At 34.4% G+C, this 22,781-nt stretch overlaps 1 pseudogene; it reads right to left on the minus strand.

Annotated features, from left to right (window-relative positions):
* Positions 1-677: 677 nt before the first annotated feature.
* Positions 678-8,471, minus strand: LOC147789858 (uncharacterized; annotated as a pseudogene).
* Positions 8,472-22,781: the final 14,310 nt, after the last annotated feature.

Genomic DNA, 22,781 nt, shown 5'->3' on the forward strand with positions numbered 1-22,781 from the left:
GTGATTCGAATCACTCCACAAGAGGTTTGATCAATACCACTTGAATGACTCTAGCATGCAAGTTGTAAACACAAGAATTTGCAAAGAAAGTTTTAGCTCTCAACAAAGCTAAAATAGAAATTTTATTCTTAATTCCAAAATGTCATGTCTAATCAAATAAAAGAAGGCTTTATATAGCCTTTACAAACCTTAACCCATGTGATACATAACTCCCAAATTAAATGGGTAAGTAAATGAGAAATACCCATAACCTTCATATTAAAATGGCTAGTTAATGGTGGAATATAGTAACCTACGTGGGTTACAATATAACCTTAACTCCTATATTTAAAAATACCTTAAATATGACAAACAAATAGTTAAACTATAATTAAATAATGCAAATAATAAAATGTGCTTATTAGTCATCCTTTGACTAGTTTGATAAATTCAGCGGAGTTTATTAAATGCAACTTAAAGTGAATTTAATTCATCTCTGTCTTGAAGCTCAACTTTGCATAACATATAAGAGAGGTCTCCAACGTCTTTTAGAATTTCCTTTGATGAGCTCACCATAGCATGAATATAACTGTAAAAGGTTTGTTGTAGCTTCTTGGCTCTCGTCCTTGTAATTGGACCTTGAGGTATGAAAATTCCTTTGTCGTGGTTCATATCATTCTCCCCCTCTTGAGAAGGATTCATCCTCGAATCCAAGCCATCACCTACATCAAAGGGACTTAAATCAACAACATTAAACGTTGCACTAACACCGTACTTACCTGGTAAATCAATTTTATAAGCATTGTCGTTGATGCGCTCAAGAACTTGAAAAGGTCCATCTCCTCATGGTAAAAGCTTAGATTTTCTTTGAGTAGGAAATCTTTCTTTTCGGAAATGCACCCAAATCCAATCTCCTGGCTTGTAGATGACAATCTTACGTCCTTTATTAATTCGGGTGGCAACCTTGGAATTTTGTTTCTCAATTTGTTCTTTTACTTGCTTGTGCAGTTTATGAACAAACTCAACCCTGACATTTGCATCAAAATTCACAAATTCTTTTGAAGGTATAGGTAACAAGTCAATGGGGGTTAAAAGGATTAAAGCCATAAACAATTTCAAAACATATGCATTTAGTAGTGCTCTGAACAACCCTATTATATGCAAATTCTATAAATGGCAAACAATCCTCCCAAGTCTTAAGATTTTTATCAATAATAGCCCTAAGCATAGTAGTCATGGTTCTGTTAACAACTTCAGTTTGTCCATCCCTTTGAGGATAACAAGTAGTTGAATATACTAGCTTAGTTCCTAACTTACCCCATAAAACACGCCAAAAGTGGCTTAAAATTTTTACATCACGATCACTAACGATGCTTTTAGGAATGCCATGCAATCGTACAACTTTCCTAAAAAACAAGTCTAGCAATATGTTTTGCATCATCAGTTTTGTGACAAGGAATAAAATGAGCCATTTTACTAAAAATTCGATCAACCACAACAAAGATGCTATCATAACCTTTCATAGTCCTAGGTAAACCTAAAACAAAATCCATTGATATATCAATCCAAGGACCATTAGGAACCGGTAATGGGGAGTATAAACTATGTGGTTGAAGCCTAGACTTAGCTTGTTTACATGCTATGCAACGAGCACAAACTTTATGAACATCATGTCTCATTTTAGACAAAAAAAAAAATGTTCAGAGAGCATATCATAAGTTTTAGAAACTCCATGGTGTGCCATTAAACTACCTCCATGAGCTTCCCTCACAAGTAGCTCACGGATGGAACAAGATGGTATGCAAAGTTTGCCTTTTCGGAACAAAAATCCATCTAACAACAAGTAATTATTCACAATGAGTCCTTTTTCACAAGATTCAACAAAAGGAGCAAAGAACATGTCATGTTGATACAAATCCTTTATGTGTTCAAAACCCAATAACCTAGCATTCAAAGTATTGAGGAGGACATACCTTCGTGATAAAGCATCTGCAACAATGTTCTTCTTACCTTGTTTATATTTTATGACATAAGAGAATGTTTCAATAAATTCTAACCACTTAGCATGTCGTCTGTTGAGTTTATTTTGTACTCTCAAATGCTTTAAACTTTCATGATCCGTATGAATAATGAACTCCTTAGGCCAAAGATAATGTTGCCAGGTTTGCAATGCACGAACCAAAGCATAAAGCTCTTTGTCGTAAGTTGGATACCTCAAAGATGCACCAGTCAACTTCTCACTAAAGAACATTAAAGGTTTTTGATTTTGCATTAATACAGCACCTATCCCTACTCCACTAGCATCACATTCAATTTCAAAAGTAGACTCAAAATTAGGTAATGCAAGCAAGGGAGCATAACTCAATTTTTCTTTCAACGTATTAAAAGCAAGTTCTTGATCTTTTTTCCATATAAAGGATACATTTTTCTTAACAAGTTCATTCAAGGGTGAAGCAGTTGTACTAAAATTCTTAATGAACCTACGGTAGAAACTTGCAAGACCATGAAAACTTCTTACCTCACTTACATTTTTAGGTGTAGGCCAATCTTTTATAGCCTTCACTTTCTCCTCATCAACCTCAACACCATTAGATGAAACTACAAACCAAGAAAGTTAACTTTTTTCATGCAAAAGCTACATTTCTTTAAATTTACGTACAAACATTCGTTTCTTAAAATAGTCAAAACATTGCGTACATGGGTAATATGATCATCTAAAGATTTAGAGTAAACAAGGATGTCATCAAAATAAACAACCACAAACTTACCTAAGTATTCTCGTAAGACATGGTTCATTAGTCTCATGAATGTACTAGGTGCATTAGTTAATCCAAAAGGCATAACCAACCATTCATAAAGACCCTACTTGGTTTTAAAAGCTGTTTTCCACTTCATCCTCAATATGCATGCGAATTTGATGATAACCCGATTTTAAATCAATCTTAGTAAAAAGACTACATCCATGCAATTCATCAAGCATATCATCTAATCTGGGAATTCGATGCCTATACTTTATAGTTATCTTGTTTATAGCCCTACAATCAACACACATACGCCAAGAACCATCTTTCTTAGGTACAAGAATAACTGGAAAAAAACAAGAACTCAAACTTGCACGTACATACCCTTTAGCAAGGAGTTCAGTTACTTGCCTTTGTATCTCTTCAGCCTCCTTTGGATTAGTCCTATAAGCTAGTCAGTTTGGAATAGGTGCGCCAGGAATGAAGTCAATCTTGTGTTCAATCCCTCTAAGTGGTGGCAAACTACTAGGCATCTCCTCGGAAAATAAAACTTCAAACTCTTGCAAAAGCACAACAAAATCACTAGGCAAAGAAGGGTTAAGCATGTTAGTAAAGTAACAAGACCCCTTGCACATATGTACAAGAATAGTCTTGTTAGAGAGCAAAACATTCCTAGCCTCACTTGATCTAACATACAAGCTTACTGATTTGGCTTTTCTTTCTTTTTTTTCTCTAGGCTGAGTGATACTCTCTTGCTTTTCACTCAAGCTCTTTTTTTCACTTGATTCTTTTTCAATCTCTGCTTTTGCATCAGCCTCTTGTCTTTTCTTTTCCAATAAATACATCTTTTGGAGACAATGGAATAAGAGTAGTTTTTCTACAGTTGTGAGTAAAAGAGTATCGATTTGCATACCAATCATACATTACCCGACGATCAAATTGCCAAGGCCTCCCCAGTAGTAAATCTCCAACATGCATAGATACAACATCACATAAAACTTCATTGATAAGGCAACCCTAATCCTCAGCCCAACGATCCAAGCTTTAGTTGAAGCAAGAACCTTTGAATCAAAGTAATTAACACCTCCTTATACGAAATTTTGATCAACCAAGAGATAAGGCTAGAATTAGATTACCTCTTACGATCGAAGATCTAGAAGCAAGATTTGGAAACATTGTTCTAAATTGAATCACTCCACAATCTAACTTGATCAAGGCTTGATTGAATGGCTCGGGTGCAATTCTACCACAAGAATTGCTTGAAACTTAGAAATGGCAAATATGATGCTCTGATTTCTAATGCTCTGATTTCTAAGGGAAACATCTCAATTTGAGATCTGAATTACATTCATCCACGAATCTGAATTTTACATAACATATTGTGGGTATTTATAGTCTCCCGACAAAAGACGTTTGTGGACAGGATTCAATCCCGATCCCCTTTAAACTCCACAAATGACGAAGTCAATTTTGACCAATTGACCATTGCAAAATGAAAACAAAAAAAAAAAAAAAAACAATAAAATTTTTCAACAAATGTTGATATGTTTGAGTGGCTAAAGAAATAAACTTAAAATCTATTAGGCTTCACTTGTTTTAATGTTTTCCAACTTCAACCGAGCCGATCCAATTTTGTAGATAAAGAATGAATGTTTGTTGAATCTTCTTCGCCTTGGATCATGTAATAGGTCCAGTTGGAACGTTTGGAACACCATGATTCTTATCATCTTCCCCCTCTTCAAAAGAATATTGTCCTTCGTCAATCGTATCAGCTTCTAATTCTACAAATGATGGTTGAACCGAGCCAATCCAATTTTGTAGATGAAGAATGAATGTTTGTTGAATCTTCTTCGCCTTGGATCGTGTAATAGGTCCAGTTGGAACGTTTGGAACACCATGATTCTTATCATCTTCCCCCTCTTCAAAAGAATATTGTCCTTCGTCAGTCGTATCAGCTTCTAATTCTACAAATGATGGTTGAACCGAGTCGATCCAATTTTGTAGATGAAGAATGAATGTTTGTTGAATCTTCTTCGCCTTGGATCGTGTAATAGGTCCAGTTGGAACGTTTGGAACACCATGATTCTTATCATCTTCCTCCTCTTCAAAAGGATTCGTCCTCGAATCAGAAAAATCATCACCTACATCAAAAGGACTCAAGTCAGCAACATTGAAAGTAGAATGTACTGAAAAGTCTTCGGGAAGGTCAATTTTATATGTATTGTTATTAATTCCTTCAAGGACTTGATAAGGACCATCCCCTCTTGGATGTAACTTTGTCTTCCGTTGAGATGGGAATCGCTCCTTGCGAAAATGTATCCAAACCCAGTCACCAGGTTTAAAAATGTTTTACTTCTGTCCTTTGTTAATCCTTGAAGCAACTTTGAAATTTTTGTTCTCAATTCTCTCCTTCACCTCCTTATGCAATGTTTTGATCAAGTCTGCCTTACTTGTGGCTGCGTCACTCACAAACATATTAGAATGAATAGGAAGCAAATCAAGAGGCGTAAGTGGATTAAATCCATAAACAACTTCAAAAGGAGAACAATGAGTTGTACTACGAATTGCTCTATTATATGCAAACTCTACAAATGACAAACATTCATCCCAAGACTTAATATTCTTAGAAATAATAGCCCTAAGCAATGCTTCTAATGTTCTATTAACCACCTCAGTTTGTCCATGCGTCTGAGGATGACATGTAGTTGAAAACAACAATTTGGTACCCAATTTACCCCCACAATACTTTCCAAAAGTGACTTAGAAATTTAGCATCCCTATCACTAACAATTATTCTAGGGATTCCATGTAATCTTACTACTTCCCTAAAAAATAAGCCAGCAACATGTTTTGCATCGTCCGTCTTGTTACATGCAATAAAATGAGGCATCTTACTAAATCTGTCTACCACAACAAAAATATTATCTTTACCCTTTTTAGTGTGCCGTAAACCAAGAACAAAATCCATAGATATATTAGTCCAAGGTTCATTAGGTACATTCAAAGGAGTGTACAATCCATTTGGTTGTGATCTAGATTTAGCTTCTTTGCATTTAAAGCATTGACTACAAAATTTATGAACATCATGCTTCAATTTCGGCCAAAATAAGTGTTCATGCAACATATTATAAGTTTTATTAATCCTAAAATGTCCCATTAAGCCACCACCATGTGCTTTTTTTACAAGCAAATCTCTGATAGAGCATTTAGGAATACAAAGCTTACTTTTCTTAAATAAGAATTCATGAAACACTTAATAATAATCATCTACAGCTATTTTTGTACGACAAGATGCATAAATAATTCCAAAGTCGTGGTCATCTCGATATAATTCTTTAATATGCTCATTGTACCTTCTAGATAATGCATCAGCTACCACATTATCCTTACCTTTCTTATATTTGATGACATACGGAAATGTTTCAATAAACTCCACCCACTTTGCATGCCTACAGTTCAGTTTGCTATGACCCTTAAGATACTTCAAGCTTTCATGATCAGAGTGGAACACAAATTCTCTAGGCCATAAGTAGTGTTGCCACACCGTGATTTTGTTGATGGCTCTACAATCCACGCACATGCGCCACGTTCCATCTTTCTTCAGCACCAATAAGACTGGTACAGAACATGGACTCAAACTCTCTTGTATATACCCCTTCTCCATAAGCTCCTCTACTTGCCTTCTAATTTCTTTATTCTCAGTTGGGTTCGCTCTATAAGCTGGCCTATTAGGAATTACTGCCCCTGGAATGAAGTCTATTTTATGTTCAATACCTCTAATGGGAGGTAGTCCTTTAGGGACTTCATCTTGAAATACGTCATCAAATTCCTGTAAAAGAGATTGAAACATACTAGGCAAAGACAAATTATTATCGTTAGAGACCAAACATCCTTCCTTGTACACAAGTACAAAGATGGTTTTTTGTGAGAACATTGCCCTTCTAACCTCTCCAACTCTAGCCAAACAACTCACATTCTTTCCTTTTTTTCCAATTTCATTATTTTCTTCACTATGGTTTTCTCGTTGACTTTTCTCTATTTTTTTACTCACCTCTTTTTCCTCAAACTCTTTCTTTTTTTGTTCCAACTTTAATTGATCAGCAAATACATTTGCAGAACTCAAAGGTACAAGAGTGGTTTTTCTACCATCTTTGACAAAAGAATACCGATTCAAATAGCCATCATACATAACCCTCCTGTCAAATTGCCATGGTCGGCTAAGCAATATGTCTCCAGCATGCATTGATAAAACATCACAAAGAACTTCATCTTTATATTTTCCTAAAGTAAAAGATATTAAAGCTTGATAAGTTACCTTCATTGTTCCACTGTCATTGAGCCATTGAAGCTTGTAAGGTTTAGGATGGTGTTGGGTAGGAATTAGCAACCTTTTGATCAGCATTGTACTTACGACATTGGTGCAGCTTCAACTATCAATTACAAGACTACAAGGAGTCCCCTTGACCAAACACCTTGTGTTAAATAGGTTGTCTCTTTGATCATCAACATCATTCTCAGTAACTTGAGTTTTAAGAAGTCTTCTGGTTATAAGTACCAAATGACTCCCATCTTCTAGTTCCTCCTCATTCTCCTGGATTTCCTCTTCAACTAGCTCATCATGGTCACTTTCCTCACTATCTGTGACAACTTGTCCATTCTTGATAATCATGACTCTCTTGTTAGGACAATCACGACTAAGATGACCAATTCCTTGACATTTCCAACATTTGATGTCTCTATTTCTTTTTCGAATCTCCTTATATTCCTCTGCTTTCTCTTTACCTTTGGAGGTCTCAGCTTTGTTCTTTTTGTCAAGATCATACTTGCCTCAAACTTTGAAATCTATCTTTTCAATATTTGCATTCTTTTTCCAAGTGTTGAAAGTAATAGACTTTGAAATACCATACCTCTTGGAGTTATCCTTCTCCCAAGCTAGTTGCCCTTCGATTTTGACAGCAAGGTGTAACAATTCTTGCATATCAAAGTACGCTTGCCTATCCAGTTGATGAGCAAGTTGTCGGTTTAACCCACCAAGAAATCTAGCCATTATATCTTCCTCATCTTCATCAATACATGCTCTACTCATAAGGTCTCCATTTCTTTGTAATATTCTTCAACACTTTTGGATCCCTGTTGTAAAGTATAGAGTTTTTGCTTGAGTACTCGAGAATAATGCTTAGGAATGTACCTTTTTCTCATTAATGTCTTCAATTCCTCCCACATTTCAATTGGTTCTTCATAATTTCTCCTTCACTCTAATTTCAAAGATGTCCACCATATAATGGCGTAATCATAAAATTCAGCCACGGCAAGCTTCAACTTTCTTTCTTCACTAAAATTGTTGCAATCGAAGACATGCTCAATTTTGCTCTCATAGAAAGTTGGAATTTTTAGCTTTACTCCCTCGATTCCTTTTTCTTTTTCTCTCTCATACTAGTACTCCCTCTCAATTCTTTTTTGTGCTAAAATTTCTCTACCCCTTCTTCTGACTCTTCCTCTCCCTCGACCGACATCTCTCCCTCCCCTAGGACTATGTCCCGCTAAAAGGGTGACATTGTCATCTTCTTCATTTTCAACTCCTTCATTCCAGAGTACTTCCCTCCCTTGAAGATTACCTAAGGCTATTTCAATTCGCTCCATCCGGTCTGTCAATGTACTAATAACTTGATTCAAACGAGTAATTGTTCCGACCTGTGCTTCTCTCCACCTAGCTTCATTGATCTCCCCTCCATGTCCTCCATCTTGGTTCATGATTGTACAAACAGTAGTGGAATATGTTTAGGACCTCACACACTCAACTCACTGATTTTACACTCAGGGACACTCATGTTTGTACACACAAAGGTAGGCTGTTTGGGAAAGTGACTAAATTATGATCAAAGTAGGCTAATATATCGGTAAAGCAATTCTGATAGTAGCAAGCTATTCAAGGCAATCAAGATAAGTTAATTATGAAATAACAACAAAATAAAACAAGACGTGAACAAAAAAAAGAAGGGACACGAAGATATTTTTGGATATAATTACACATTGAAAAAAAAATCCAAAAAGAAAGGACGTGAAGATTTTAAGAACAATCTAACTCTCCTTTTTACAGAATTCAGAAATTTAGAAGTTATCTTCAAGCGTAGATTATGAGAAAAAAAATATACCAAACACAACGGTTCTAGATTTAGATGGATGAAGAAAAAGATGTGAATCGAAGTTTATTTGATCTTCAAATAAACATGCAAATGATCTAAAAAAATGACAAATATCGTTTATAATCACAATCGTAAGAACAAATATGATAAGATTTTTTTTTTTTTTTCAAGATCTCAATGTGATCTTTAGGAAGAAAATGAGAACAAAGTGAAAAGTTGATGAATAATGGCGGAAATGACAGCAAGAAAATAAATGGAGAAATTTAAAGAAAAGATAAACAAGAGCAGAAATCAAAGATAAAATCAATTCTAGAGTCGGCCACAAAGATGTAAACCTATACTCTGATACCAAATTGATATAAGGCAACCCTAATCCTCAGCCCAACGATCCAAGCTTTTGTTGAAGCAAGAACCTTTGAATCAAAGTAATTAACACCTCCTTATACGAAATTTGGATCAACCAAGAGATAAGGCTAGAATTAGATTACCTCTTACGATCGAAGATCTAGAAGCTAGATTTGGAAACCTTGTTCTAAATTGAGTCACTCCACAATCTAACTTGATCAAGGCTTGATTGAATGGCTCGGGTGCAATTCTACCACAAGAATTGCTTGAAACTTAGAAATGGCAAATATGATGCTCTGATTTCTAATGCTCTTATTTCTAAGGGAAACATCTCAATTTGAGATCTGAATTACATTCATCCACGAATCTGAATTTTACATAACATATTGTGGGTATTTATAGTCTCCCGACAAAAGACGTTTGTGGATGGGATTCAATCCCGATCCCCTTTAAACTCCACAAATGACGAAGTCAATTTTGACCAATTGACCATTGCAAAATGAAAACAAAAAAAAAAAAAAAAAAAAAACAATAAAATTTTTCAACAAATGTTGATATGTTTGAGTGGCTAAAGAAATAAACTTAAAATCTATTCGGCTTCACTTGTGTAACGTTTGGAACACCATGATTCTTATCAGTCATCAACATATTTTCCAATAGTAAAAGAAAAAAGAGCTTGTTGAGTTACCTGTACTTCCCCATGATCATTCAACCATTAAAGCTTGGAGGGTCGTGGATGTAGTTGTGCCTTTAAATTACTCACAACATTGGTGCAACTACCGCTATCAATGACAGCACTACAAGGTACAGATTGAACAAGACTTCTCCCGTTGGTCTAGGCTGTCCTCCTTAATGTGGGTGTTTACTTCACTAAACTCCTCACTCTCATCAGTTTCCTCATTTATGTCGTCATGTGCCTCGTCATCCATAACAATTTCTCCCTCCTTGCTGGTCATAATTCTTGCATTTGGGCAATCTCTCCTATAGTGTCCTACCCCTTGACATCTCCAACACTTTAAATCTCTATTTCGAACATTAGACTTTTCTACTTTTTCTTTCCCTGTTCTAAAACTCTCCCCTTTCTCAAATTTAGCTTGAGGCTTCTCATTAATCTCTTGATTTTTATGCTTATAATCAATGTTCTTACTATCCTTTTTCCATGTAGAAGTATTATTGGGAAAAAATTTAGAAGAATACCGTTGAGACCTTCGTTGTTTTTGCCTCTCGATCTTAATTGCAATGTGCAACAACTCCTCAATATTAGGTAAGGCTATAAATCAGTCTTCTCTGCAGGGGAATAAGATTCGGAGTACCTTGTTGTTCGAATATCTCAATGCAAGAACACTTGATTGAGATTCGAATCACTCCACAAGCAAGATTGATCATGTCGAGCTTGAATGATTCTTGTTGATCAAATATCTTAATGTAAGAACACTTGATTGAGATTCGTATCACTCCACAAGCAAGATTGATCATGTTAAGCTTGAATGATTCTACATGCAACCTAAAACTACATAGAATTGCAAATAAACTTAGTCATTGGCTAAAGAAAGCACAAATGTTCCTTTTACTATATTTTACAAGTCTCCCTACAAATACAACATACATGGCTATATACCCTAAAAAATGAAACTATTAAAGGCATTCCAAGAGTTGTAACATTCATACTTAATGGTGATAATTAGCCATTACCAAAATGTAACCTAAAGTAAATAAAGTCTGAAAATATAATAACTTTAAATTACTCTAAATTGTAACCCACCCAAAATTTATAACAATCAAACTTCATTCTTTTTCAATGTGGCATGAATTGAAAATCTTTTGATAATTTTGATAACCTTTACTTCACATCTTCATTTAAGTATATTGTATGATTGATGTCTTTTGGTTCATATCATTCTCCACTTCTTCAAGAAGATTCGTCCTCGAATCTATTTGTCAAACTTTGCTGCAAAAAATAAGTTATGGAAATACAAAGGACCTCACAACACTCTCTCACGTGTATACACTCAAGGAATTTTAGGCCACTCTGTTTGCACTCATGTACACAAATGAAGCTCTCATTCTCACCTCTCAAATTTTTTAGTAGAGTCCAGATTGGATTTTTTTATTTTGGGTCGATTAAAAACTATAAAGATAAAAACAAATTGAAAAGAAATGCAAAGGAAACATATATCCAATCTTGAGCCTGAAGCTCCGATACCAAATGATAAGATAAGGAATCAATACAAGAGGAATAAGATTCGGATTACCTTGTTGATCGAATATCTCAAGGCAAGAACATTGTTTGAGATTCGAATCACACCACAAGCAAGATTGATCATGTCTAGCTTGAATGATTCTTGTTGATCAAGTATCTCAATTCAAGAACACTTGATTGAGATTCGAATCACTCTAGAAGCAAGATTGATCATGTCGAGCTTGAATGATTCTTGTTGATCAAATATCTCAATGCAAGAACACTTGATTGAGATTCGAATCACTCCACAAGCAAGATTGATCATGTCGAGCTTGAATGATTCTTGTTGATCAAATATCTCAATGCAAGAACACTTGATTGAGATTCGAATCACTCCACAAACAAGATTGATCATGTCGAGCTTGAATGATTCTACATGCAACCTAAACTACATTGAATTGCAAATAAACTTAGCCATTGACTAAAGAAAGCACAAATGCTCATTTTACTATATTTTACAAGTCTCCCTACAAATACAACATACATTGCTCTATATAGCCTAAAAAATGAAACTATTAAAGGCATTCCAAGAGTTGTAACATTCATGCTTAATGGCCATAATTAACCATTATGTAAATGTAACCTAAAGTAAATAAAAAGTCTTAAAATACAATAACTCTAAATTACTCTAAATTGTAACCCACCCAAAATTTATAACAATCAAACTTCATTCTTCTTCAATGTGGCATGAATTGAAACATGTTTTGATAATTTTGATAACCTTATCTTCACATCTTCATTGAAGAATATTGTATGATTGATGTCTTTTGGTTCATATCATTCTCCACTTCTTCAAGAAGATTCGTCCTCGAATCTATTTGTGAAACTTTGCTGCAAAAAATAAGTTATGGAAATACAAAGGACCTCACAACACTCTCTCACGTGTATACACTCAAGGAATTTTAGGCCACTCTGTTTGCACTCATGTACACAAATGAAGCTCTCATTCTCACCTCTCAAATTTTTTAGTAGAGTCCAGATTGGATTTTTTTATTTTGGGTCGATTAAAAACTATAAAGATGAAAACAAATTGAAAAGAAATGCAAAGGAAACATATATCCAATCTTGAGCCTGAAGCTCCGATACCAAATGATAAGATAAGGAATCAATACAAGAGGAATAAGATTCGGATTACCTTGTTGATCGAATATCTCAAGGCAAGAACATTGTTTGAGATTCGAATCACACCACAAGCAAGATTGATCATGTCTAGCTTGAATGATTCTTGTTGATCAAGTATCTCAATGCAAGAACACTTGATTGAGATTCGAATCACTCCAGAAGCAAGATTGATCATGTCGAGCTTGAATGATTCTTGTTGATCAAATATCTCAATGCAAGAACACTTGATTGAGATTCGAATCACTCCACAAGCAAGATTGATCATGTCGAGCTTGAATGATTCTTGTTGATCAAATATCTTAATGTAAGAACACTTGATTGAGATTCGTATCACTCCACAAGCAAGATTGATCATGTTAAGCTTGAATGATTCTACATGCAACCTAAAACTACATAGAATTGCAAATAAACTTAGTCATTGGCTAAAGAAAGCACAAATGTTCCTTTTACTATATTTTACAAGTCTCCCTACAAATACAACATACATGGCTATATACCCTAAAAAATGAAACTATTAAAGGCATTCCAAGAGTTGTAACATTCATACTTAATGGTGATAATTAGCCATTACCAAAATGTAACCTAAAGTAAATAAAGTCTGAAAATATAATAACTTTAAATTACTCTAAATTGTAACCCACCCAAAATTTATAACAATCAAACTTCATTCTTTTTCAATGTGGCATGAATTGAAAATCTTTTGATAATTTTGATAACCTTTACTTCACATCTTCATTTAAGTATATTGTATGATTGATGTCTTTTGGTTCATATCATTCTCCACTTCTTCAAGAAGATTCGTCCTCGAATCTATTTGTCAAACTTTGCTGCAAAAAATAAGTTATGGAAATACAAAGGACCTCACAACACTCTCTCACGTGTATACACTCAAGGAATTTTAGGCCACTCTGTTTGCACTCATGTACACAAATGAAGCTCTCATTCTCACCTCTCAAATTTTTTAGTAGAGTCCAGATTGGATTTTTTTATTTTGGGTCGATTAAAAACTATAAAGATAAAAACAAATTGAAAAGAAATGCAAAGGAAACATATATCCAATCTTGAGCCTGAAGCTCCGATACCAAATGATAAGATAAGGAATCAATACAAGAGGAATAAGATTCGGATTACCTTGTTGATCGAATATCTCAAGGCAAGAACATTGTTTGAGATTCGAATCACACCACAAGCAAGATTGATCATGTCTAGCTTGAATGATTCTTGTTGATCAAGTATCTCAATTCAAGAACACTTGATTGAGATTCGAATCACTCTAGAAGCAAGATTGATCATGTCGAGCTTGAATGATTCTTGTTGATCAAATATCTCAATGCAAGAACACTTGATTGAGATTCGAATCACTCCACAAGCAAGATTGATCATGTCGAGCTTGAATGATTCTTGTTGATCAAATATCTCAATGCAAGAACACTTGATTGAGATTCGAATCACTCCACAAACAAGATTGATCATGTCGAGCTTGAATGATTCTACATGCAACCTAAACTACATTGAATTGCAAATAAACTTAGCCATTGACTAAAGAAAGCACAAATGCTCATTTTACTATATTTTACAAGTCTCCCTACAAATACAACATACATTGCTCTATATAGCCTAAAAAATGAAACTATTAAAGGCATTCCAAGAGTTGTAACATTCATGCTTAATGGCCATAATTAACCATTATGTAAATGTAACCTAAAGTAAATAAAAAGTCTTAAAATACAATAACTCTAAATTACTCTAAATTGTAACCCACCCAAAATTTATAACAATCAAACTTCATTCTTCTTCAATGTGGCATGAATTGAAACATGTTTTGATAATTTTGATAACCTTATCTTCACATCTTCATTGAAGAATATTGTATGATTGATGTCTTTTGGTTCATATCATTCTCCACTTCTTCAAGAAGATTCGTCCTCGAATCTATTTGTGAAACTTTGCTGCAAAAAATAAGTTATGGAAATACAAAGGACCTCACAACACTCTCTCACGTGTATACACTCAAGGAATTTTAGGCCACTCTGTTTGCACTCATGTACACAAATGAAGCTCTCATTCTCACCTCTCAAATTTTTTAGTAGAGTCCAGATTGGATTTTTTTATTTTGGGTCGATTAAAAACTATAAAGATGAAAACAAATTGAAAAGAAATGCAAAGGAAACATATATCCAATCTTGAGCCTGAAGCTCCGATACCAAATGATAAGATAAGGAATCAATACAAGAGGAATAAGATTCGGATTACCTTGTTGATCGAATATCTCAAGGCAAGAACATTGTTTGAGATTCGAATCACACCACAAGCAAGATTGATCATGTCTAGCTTGAATGATTCTTGTTGATCAAGTATCTCAATGCAAGAACACTTGATTGAGATTCGAATCACTCCAGAAGCAAGATTGATCATGTCGAGCTTGAATGATTCTTGTTGATCAAATATCTCAATGCAAGAACACTTGATTGAGATTCGAATCACTCCACAAGCAAGATTGATCATGTCGAGCTTGAATGATTCTTGTTGATCAAATATCTCAATGCAAGAACACTTGATTGAGATTCGAATCACTCCACAAACAAGATTGATCATGTCGAGCTTGAATGATTCTACATGCAACCTAAACTACATAGAATTGCAAATAAACTTAGCCATTGACTAAAGAAAGCACAAATGCTCATTTTACTATATTTTACAAGTCTCCCTACAAATACAACATACATTGCTCTATATAGCCTAAAAAATGAAACTATTAAAGGCATTCCAAGAGTTGTAACATTCATGCTTAATGGCCATAATTAACCATTATGTAAATGTAACCTAAAGTAAATAAAAAGTCTTAAAATACAATAACTCTAAATTACTCTAAATTGTAACCCACCCAAAATTTATAACAATCAAACTTCATTCTTCTTCAATGTGGCATGAATTGAAACATGTTTTGATAATTTTGATAACCTTATCTTCACATCTTCATTGAAGTATATTGTATGATTGATGTCTTTTCGTTCATATCATTTGTGGAGATTAAAGAAGATCGGGAATAATTCTCGTCCACAAACGTCTTTTGTCGGGAGACTATAAATATCAACAATATGTTATGTAAAATTCAGATTCGTGGATGAATGTAATTAAGATCTCAAATTGAGCATTTCCCTTAGAAATTCGAGCATCATATTTGCCATTTCTAAGTATCAAGCAATTCTTGTGGTAGAATTGCACCCGAGCCATTCAATCAAGCCTTGATCAAGTTCGATTGTGGAGTGACTCAATTTAGAACAAGGTTTCCAAAACTTACTTCTAGATCTTTGATTGTAAGAGGTAATCAAATTCTAGCCTTATCTCTTGGTTGATCCAAATTTCGTATAAGGAAGTGTTAATTACTTTGATTCAAGGGTTCTTGCTCAAACAAAAGCTTGGATTGTTGGGCTGAGGATTAGGGTTGCCTTATCAGTTTGGTATAAGAGCATAGGTTGCATCTTTGTGGCCGACTCTAGAATTTATTTTATCTTTAATTTCCGCTATTATTTATCGTTTTTTTAAATTTGTCCATTTATTTTCTTGCTGCCATTTCCACCGTTCTTCATTATCTTTCCACTTTGTTTATATTGTCCTATTAAAAACCATTTGAACCTTTATTTGAGGACAAATAAATTTCAATTCTCATTTTTACCTAAAGCATATAAATCTGAAATTGTTGTGTTCAATATTTTTTTTTCATCATTTAAAACCGAAGATAACTTCTAAATTTTTTCAAATTGTGTAAAAATGAAAGTTAGATCGTTCTCAGATCTTCACAACCATTCTCTTTGGAATTCTTTTTTTTTTTTTTTCAGTGTGCAATTCTATCCCAAAATATCTTTGTGTCTCTTATTTGTTTGTTCACTTCTTATTTTATTTTGTTGTTATTTCATAATTAACTTATCTGGATTGATTTGAATAGCTTGCTACTATCAGAATTGCTTTATCCATATTACCTACCTTGATCAGAAATTAGTCATTTTCCCAAATAGCCTACCTTTTTGTGTTAAACATGAGTGTTTCTGAGTGTAAAATTAGTGAGTTGAGTGTGTGAGGTCCTAAGCATATGATAAGGTAACCCTAATCCTCAGCCCAACGATCCAAGCTTCTGTTGAAGCAAGAACCCTTGAATCAAAGTAATTAACACCTCCTTATACGAAATTTGGATAAACCAAGAGATGAGGCTAGAATTAGATTACCTCTTATGATCGAAGCTCTAGAAGAAAGATTTGGAAACCTTGTTCTAAATTGAGTCACTCCACAATCGAACTTGATGAAGACTTGATTAAATGGCTCGGGTGCAATTCTACCACAAGAATTGCTTGAAACTTAGAAATGGCAAATATGATGCTCGGATTTCTAAGGGAAACGCTCAATTTAAGATCTGAATTACATTCAAACACGAATCTGAATTTTACATAACATATTGTAGATATTTATAGTCTCCCGACAAAAGACGTTTGTGGACGAGAATTATTATCGATCCCCCCTTAATTGACTTTTACATAATTTATGAAATTAAAAATAGTTCTTTCTAGCAAATGTTGATGTGCTTGAGTAGCTAATGCGACCGGTTCAAAATCAATTGAGCTCTATGCGCGTAGGTTCGAATTCTCAAAATCAATTGAGCTCTCTGCGCGTAGGTTCGAATTCTAATTCTATTGTTGACATTTTAAAGTTTTCCAACTTTAACCATGCAAATATTCTGTTATCCTTCGTCAATCGTATTAGTTTCTAATTCAAGAACAATGAGAATCGCTCCGCTCCTTGCGAAAATGTATCCAAACCCTGTCACAAGGTTTAAAAATGATTTCCTTCCTAATGATTTCCTTCTCCCCTTTGTAATAGTTGAAGAACTTTGAAATTTTGGTTCTCAATTCTCTCCTTCACCTCACACAACTTCAAGAGAACAACAAAATGATTTCCTTCCGCCTTAATAGTTAAAGCAACTTTGAAATTTTGGTTCTCAATTCTCTCCTTCACCCAAAACAACTTCAAGAGGAGAACAATGAGTTGTACTATGAATTGCTCTATTATATGCAAACTCTACAAATGGCAAACATTCATTCCAAGACTTAATATTCTTAGAAATAATAGCCCTAAGCAATGCTCCTAATGCCATACCTCTTGGAGTACCCTAAGCAATGAGTTGTACTATGAGTTGCTCTTTGAAATACCATACCTCTTGGAGTTCTCCTTCTCCCAAGCTAGTTGCCCTTCGATCTTGACAGCAAGGTGTAACAATTCTTGCATATCAAAGTACGCTTGCCTATCCACTTGATGAGCAAGTTGTCGGTTTAACCCACCAAGGAATCTAGCCATTGTATCTTCCTCATCTTCATCCATACATGCTCTATTCATAAGGGTCTCCATTTCTTTGTAATATTCTTCAACACTTTTGGATCCCTGTTGTAAAGTATAGAGTTTTTGCTTGAGTACTTGAGAATAATGCTTAGGAATGTACCTTTTTCATATTAATGTCTTCCATTCCTCCCACCTTTCAATTGTATCTTCCTCATCTTCATTAATACATGCTCTATTCATAAGGGTCTCCATTTCTTTGTAATATTCTTCAACACTTTTGGATCCCTATTGTAAAATATAGAATTTTTGCTTGAGTACTCGAGAATAATGCTTAGGAATGTACCTTTTTCTCATTAATGTCTTCAATTCCTCCCACGTTTCAATTGGTTCTTCATAATTTCACCTCCACTCTGATTTCAATTGGTTCTTTAAAATTCAGTCACAACAAGCTTCAACTTTCTTTCTTCACTGAAATTGTTGCAATCGAAGACATACTCAATTTTTCTCTCATATTGCAAATAATACACCTCTGGATCAGATCTCCCATAGAAAGTTGGAATTTTTAGCTTTACTCCCCCGACTCCTTTTCTTTTTCTCTCTCATACTAGTACTCCCTCTCAATTCTTTTTTGTGCTAAAATTTCTCTACCCCTTCTTCTGACTCTTCCTCTCCCTCGACCGACATCTCTCCCTCCCCTAGGACTATGTCCCGCTAAAAGGGTGATATTGTCATCTTCTTCATTTTCAACTTCTTCATTCAAGAGTACTTCCCAACCTTGAAGATTATCTAAGGCTATTTCAATTCGTTCCATCTGGTCTGTCAATGTACTAATAACTTGATTCAAACGAGTATTGTTCCGACCTGTGCTTCTGTCCACCTAGCTTCATTGATCTCCCCTCCATTTCCTCCGTCTTGGTTCATAATTGTACAAACCGTAGTGGAATATGTTTAGGACCTCACACTCTCAACTCACTGATTTTACACTCAGGGACACTCGTATTTATACACACAAAGGTAGGCTGTTTGGAAAAGTGACTAAATTATGATCAAGGTAGGCTAATATATCGGTAAAGCAATTCTGATAGTAGCAAGTTATTCAAGGCAATCAAGATAAGTTAATTATGGAATAACAACAAAATAAAACAGGACGTGAACAAACAAATAACGGACACGAAGATTTTTTGGATAGAATTGCACACTGAAAAAGAAAATTCCAAAAAGAAAGGAGGTGAAGATTTTAAGAACGATCTAACTCTCCTTTTTACAGAATTCAGGAAATTTATAAGTTATCTTCAAGCGTCAATTATGAGAAAATAATAATATATCAAACAGAATGGTTCTAGATTTAGATGGATTAAGAAAAATATGTGAATCGAAGTTTATTTGATCTTCAAATAAACATGCAAATGATTTTAAAAAAATGATAAAGATCGTTTATAATACAATCATAAGAACACATGATAAGATTTTTTTTTAAAGATCTAAACGTGATCTTTAGGAAGAAAATGAGAACCAAGTTAAAAGTTGATGAATAATGGCAGAAATGACAACGAGAAAATAAATTGACAAATTTAAAGAAATGATAAACAATACAGAAATGAAAGATAAAATCAATTGTAGAGTCGGCCACAAAGATGTAAACCTATGCTCTGATACCTAATTGATAAGGCAACCCTAATCCTCGGCTCAACGATCTAAGCTTTTGTTTTAGCAAGAACCCTTGAATAAAACGAATTAACACCTCCTTATATGAAATTTGGATCAACCAAGAGATAATGTTAGAATTAGATTACCTCTTACGATCGAAAATCTAGAAGCAAGATTTGGAACCTTGTTTTAAATTTAGTCACTCCACAATCTAACTTGATCAAGGCTTGATTGAATGGCTCGGGTGCAATTCTACCACAAGAATTGCTTAAAACTTAGAAATGACAAAATTGATGCTCGAATTTCTAAGAAAAACGTCTCAATTTCATTCATTCACCAATCTGATTTTTACATAACATATTGTGGGTATTTATAGTCTCCCGACAAAAGACGTTTGTGGCTGGGATTCAATCCCAATCCCTTTTAATATCCACAAAAGACAAAGTCAATTTTGACCATTTGACCATTGCAAAATGAAAACGAAAAAAAACAATAAAATCTTTCAACAAATGGATGATGCAAGGCAGGTGGTCCTTCAAAACATGTCATGAAGATTAAAAAATGTCAACAACAAAATTCGAACCTACGGATCACTTGATTTCAAACTTGTTGCATTAGTCACTCAAACACATCAACATTTGTTGAAAAGTATTATTCTTAATTTCATAAAATATGTAGGAGTCAAAGTTCAATTTGACTTCGTCTTTTGGGGAGATTAAAAGGGACCGGGAATAAATTCCAGCCACAAACGTCTTTTGTTGGGAGACTATAAATACCCACAATATGTTATGTAAAAATAGATTCATAGATGAATGTAATTCAAATCTCAAATTGAGACGTTTTCCTTAGAAATCCGAGTATCATATTTGTCATTTCTAAGTTTCAAGCAATTCTTGTGGTAGAATTGCACCCGAGCCATTCAATCAAGTTTGATTGTGGAGTCACTCAAATTAGAACAAGGTTTTCAAATCTTGCTTTAGATCTTTGATCGTAAGAGGTAATCTAATTCTAACCTTATCTCTTGGTTGATCTAAATTTTGTATAAGGAGATTTTAATTACTTTGATTCAAGATTCTTGCTCCAACAAAAGCTTGGATCGTTGGGCTAAGGATTAGGGTTGCCTTATCATGTTATGTTTTCTAAATTGTATGTATACAACATGTTATGAATGACATGATATCACGATAAATGAAATGAATGTAACCCCGTTAGGATTATGTCTGATATGTAGACTTAAAAATGAGAAATGACATGTTAAGCATGAAAGATGATAGCGGGGTTATATTCATTAATGATAAAAGTAGAAATGTTGGGGACCTCATGCATTATATGTGTTGGGTTTTATGTCCTAAAACTCATAGTTTGTAAACAAAAACATATTCTATTTTCAATAAAGTTATTATTGTTGTTTATTCATTAAAGATTGTTATTGAATAAAGTGAACTTTACGATCATTAATCTAAATCCAATAAACTAAGAACACTTTGGCTATAGTATGATTACTTGAACTATATGTAGTGACATAAGAGTGGATCAAGTTAAAGTATATAGTCAAAATGATCTATAGTACAAGGATAAGGCTGAGTACCTTATTCTGGGGACACTATGGATGCGGCCCACTTTTGTATATGATATAAAAAATGTGATCACTAAATTGTACATGTGGAGACATGTGAGTGGGGGCATCCTATGCAATGAGTATTGCATAAGATCGGACCATGAAGAAAATCACTCTCACTTTATAATGTCGTTTACTGTTGAGACTGATTTTCTTTTCATTCGATGACCTAGGTAACTCGATCTTAATCCGGAGCTAACCATGAAATCCTGTTCATTCGGAATTATCCTTAGATTTTCATGGGTGAGAGTGGCTTGAGTTCGCCGACTCAATAGGCTTCCCATTTCAAGGGTAAGACTGGGTGAATAGCTGGGACATGGGGTGCAAGATGGAATTCGCTCCTACCCACTTTTAGGGATAGAAGAGAGGTAGTTCTCTTAAGTACTGACTCCAGGTTTTGAACAAGGGGCCCCACCCACTCATTGGCCTGAGAGGGATTCGGTTTACTGGTTGGACCACAAACCAATTGTTCATAAGAGGATTAGTGGGACATAAGGAACAAGAAGTAACTAAAGGGGTAAAACGGCTAATTGACCCAGCTCTAGTTACGAACAACCTATGAATGATCGACTTACTAATCATAGTTATATCAAATGGACAGAAATATATCTATAGTGAGGGGAGTGCAACTACTAGGCTATAGTGGAGTGTCTAGTAGTTAACTGGAATTGATGATTAACAAGGTTAATGAGTTTAACTGGTTAATCTTGGATCGTTGGAGCCCGTGATCTATAGGTCCATTAGGTCCCTCTGCTAGCTCATATCAGACTAAACAGTAGAACAGTGTGACGAGTGAGTTCGAAGTGTTCAAATTCAAATTAGGGAATATGTGCTACATATATACGATATATTTAACCGCATTTTTGTTTTATTTACGAATTAAACAAAAAGAGAGAATTTGAGATATTTAAATAAGATTTAAATATTTTAATCAAATATGTGTCGGAATTGATTGAGATTCGCTTTTAAATTAATATTAAATATTAATTAAATAGTTTAATTAATCATTTAATATTACTTTAATTTGAAATTAATTATTCAAATTTTGTTGAATTAAAATGGAAAAAGTCAAAATGTTGACCATTTGAAAAATCCATGTTAGTGGAATTTTGAGGTGTCAAATTTTGGTTTAACCAAAGTTGCATGGTTGCCAAATAAACCCCACAAATTTGAGTGGAATTTTGAGTGTCAAAATTTGGTTAACTCAAACATGCATGCTTGTCACATAATCCCAAACATTTGAGTGGAATTTTGAGTGTCAAAATTTGGTGATCTCAAATTTGCATGAACATGCAAACATTTAAATAGGGTGATCATGGTACATGGAAGGTCTTCTTCTTGGGGAAAAACCTTGAGAAAAACCTCTCACAAACACTCCCATCATATATACACAATCTCTCCTAAGTTTAGTCACTCATCGGATTCCACAATCCCGTTCTAAGACCGGAGGATAATGGAGAAGACACTAGTGGTGGTTCGAAACCGGTTCGTGAGGAAAAATGAATTTGAACTACAAAAAGTTAGTATTCAAACTCATTAAGTTTTAATACTTATGAACATGCTAGTTATTTACTATAATTGATGTTCTAAAAGTGCCTAAGATCCAAATTGCTTCCGCA

This window comes from Cucurbita pepo, chromosome 12 (genome assembly GCF_057944985.1).
Source record: "Cucurbita pepo subsp. pepo isolate OVF chromosome 12, ASM5794498v1, whole genome shotgun sequence".
NCBI lineage: Eukaryota > Viridiplantae > Streptophyta > Magnoliopsida > Cucurbitales > Cucurbitaceae > Cucurbita > Cucurbita pepo.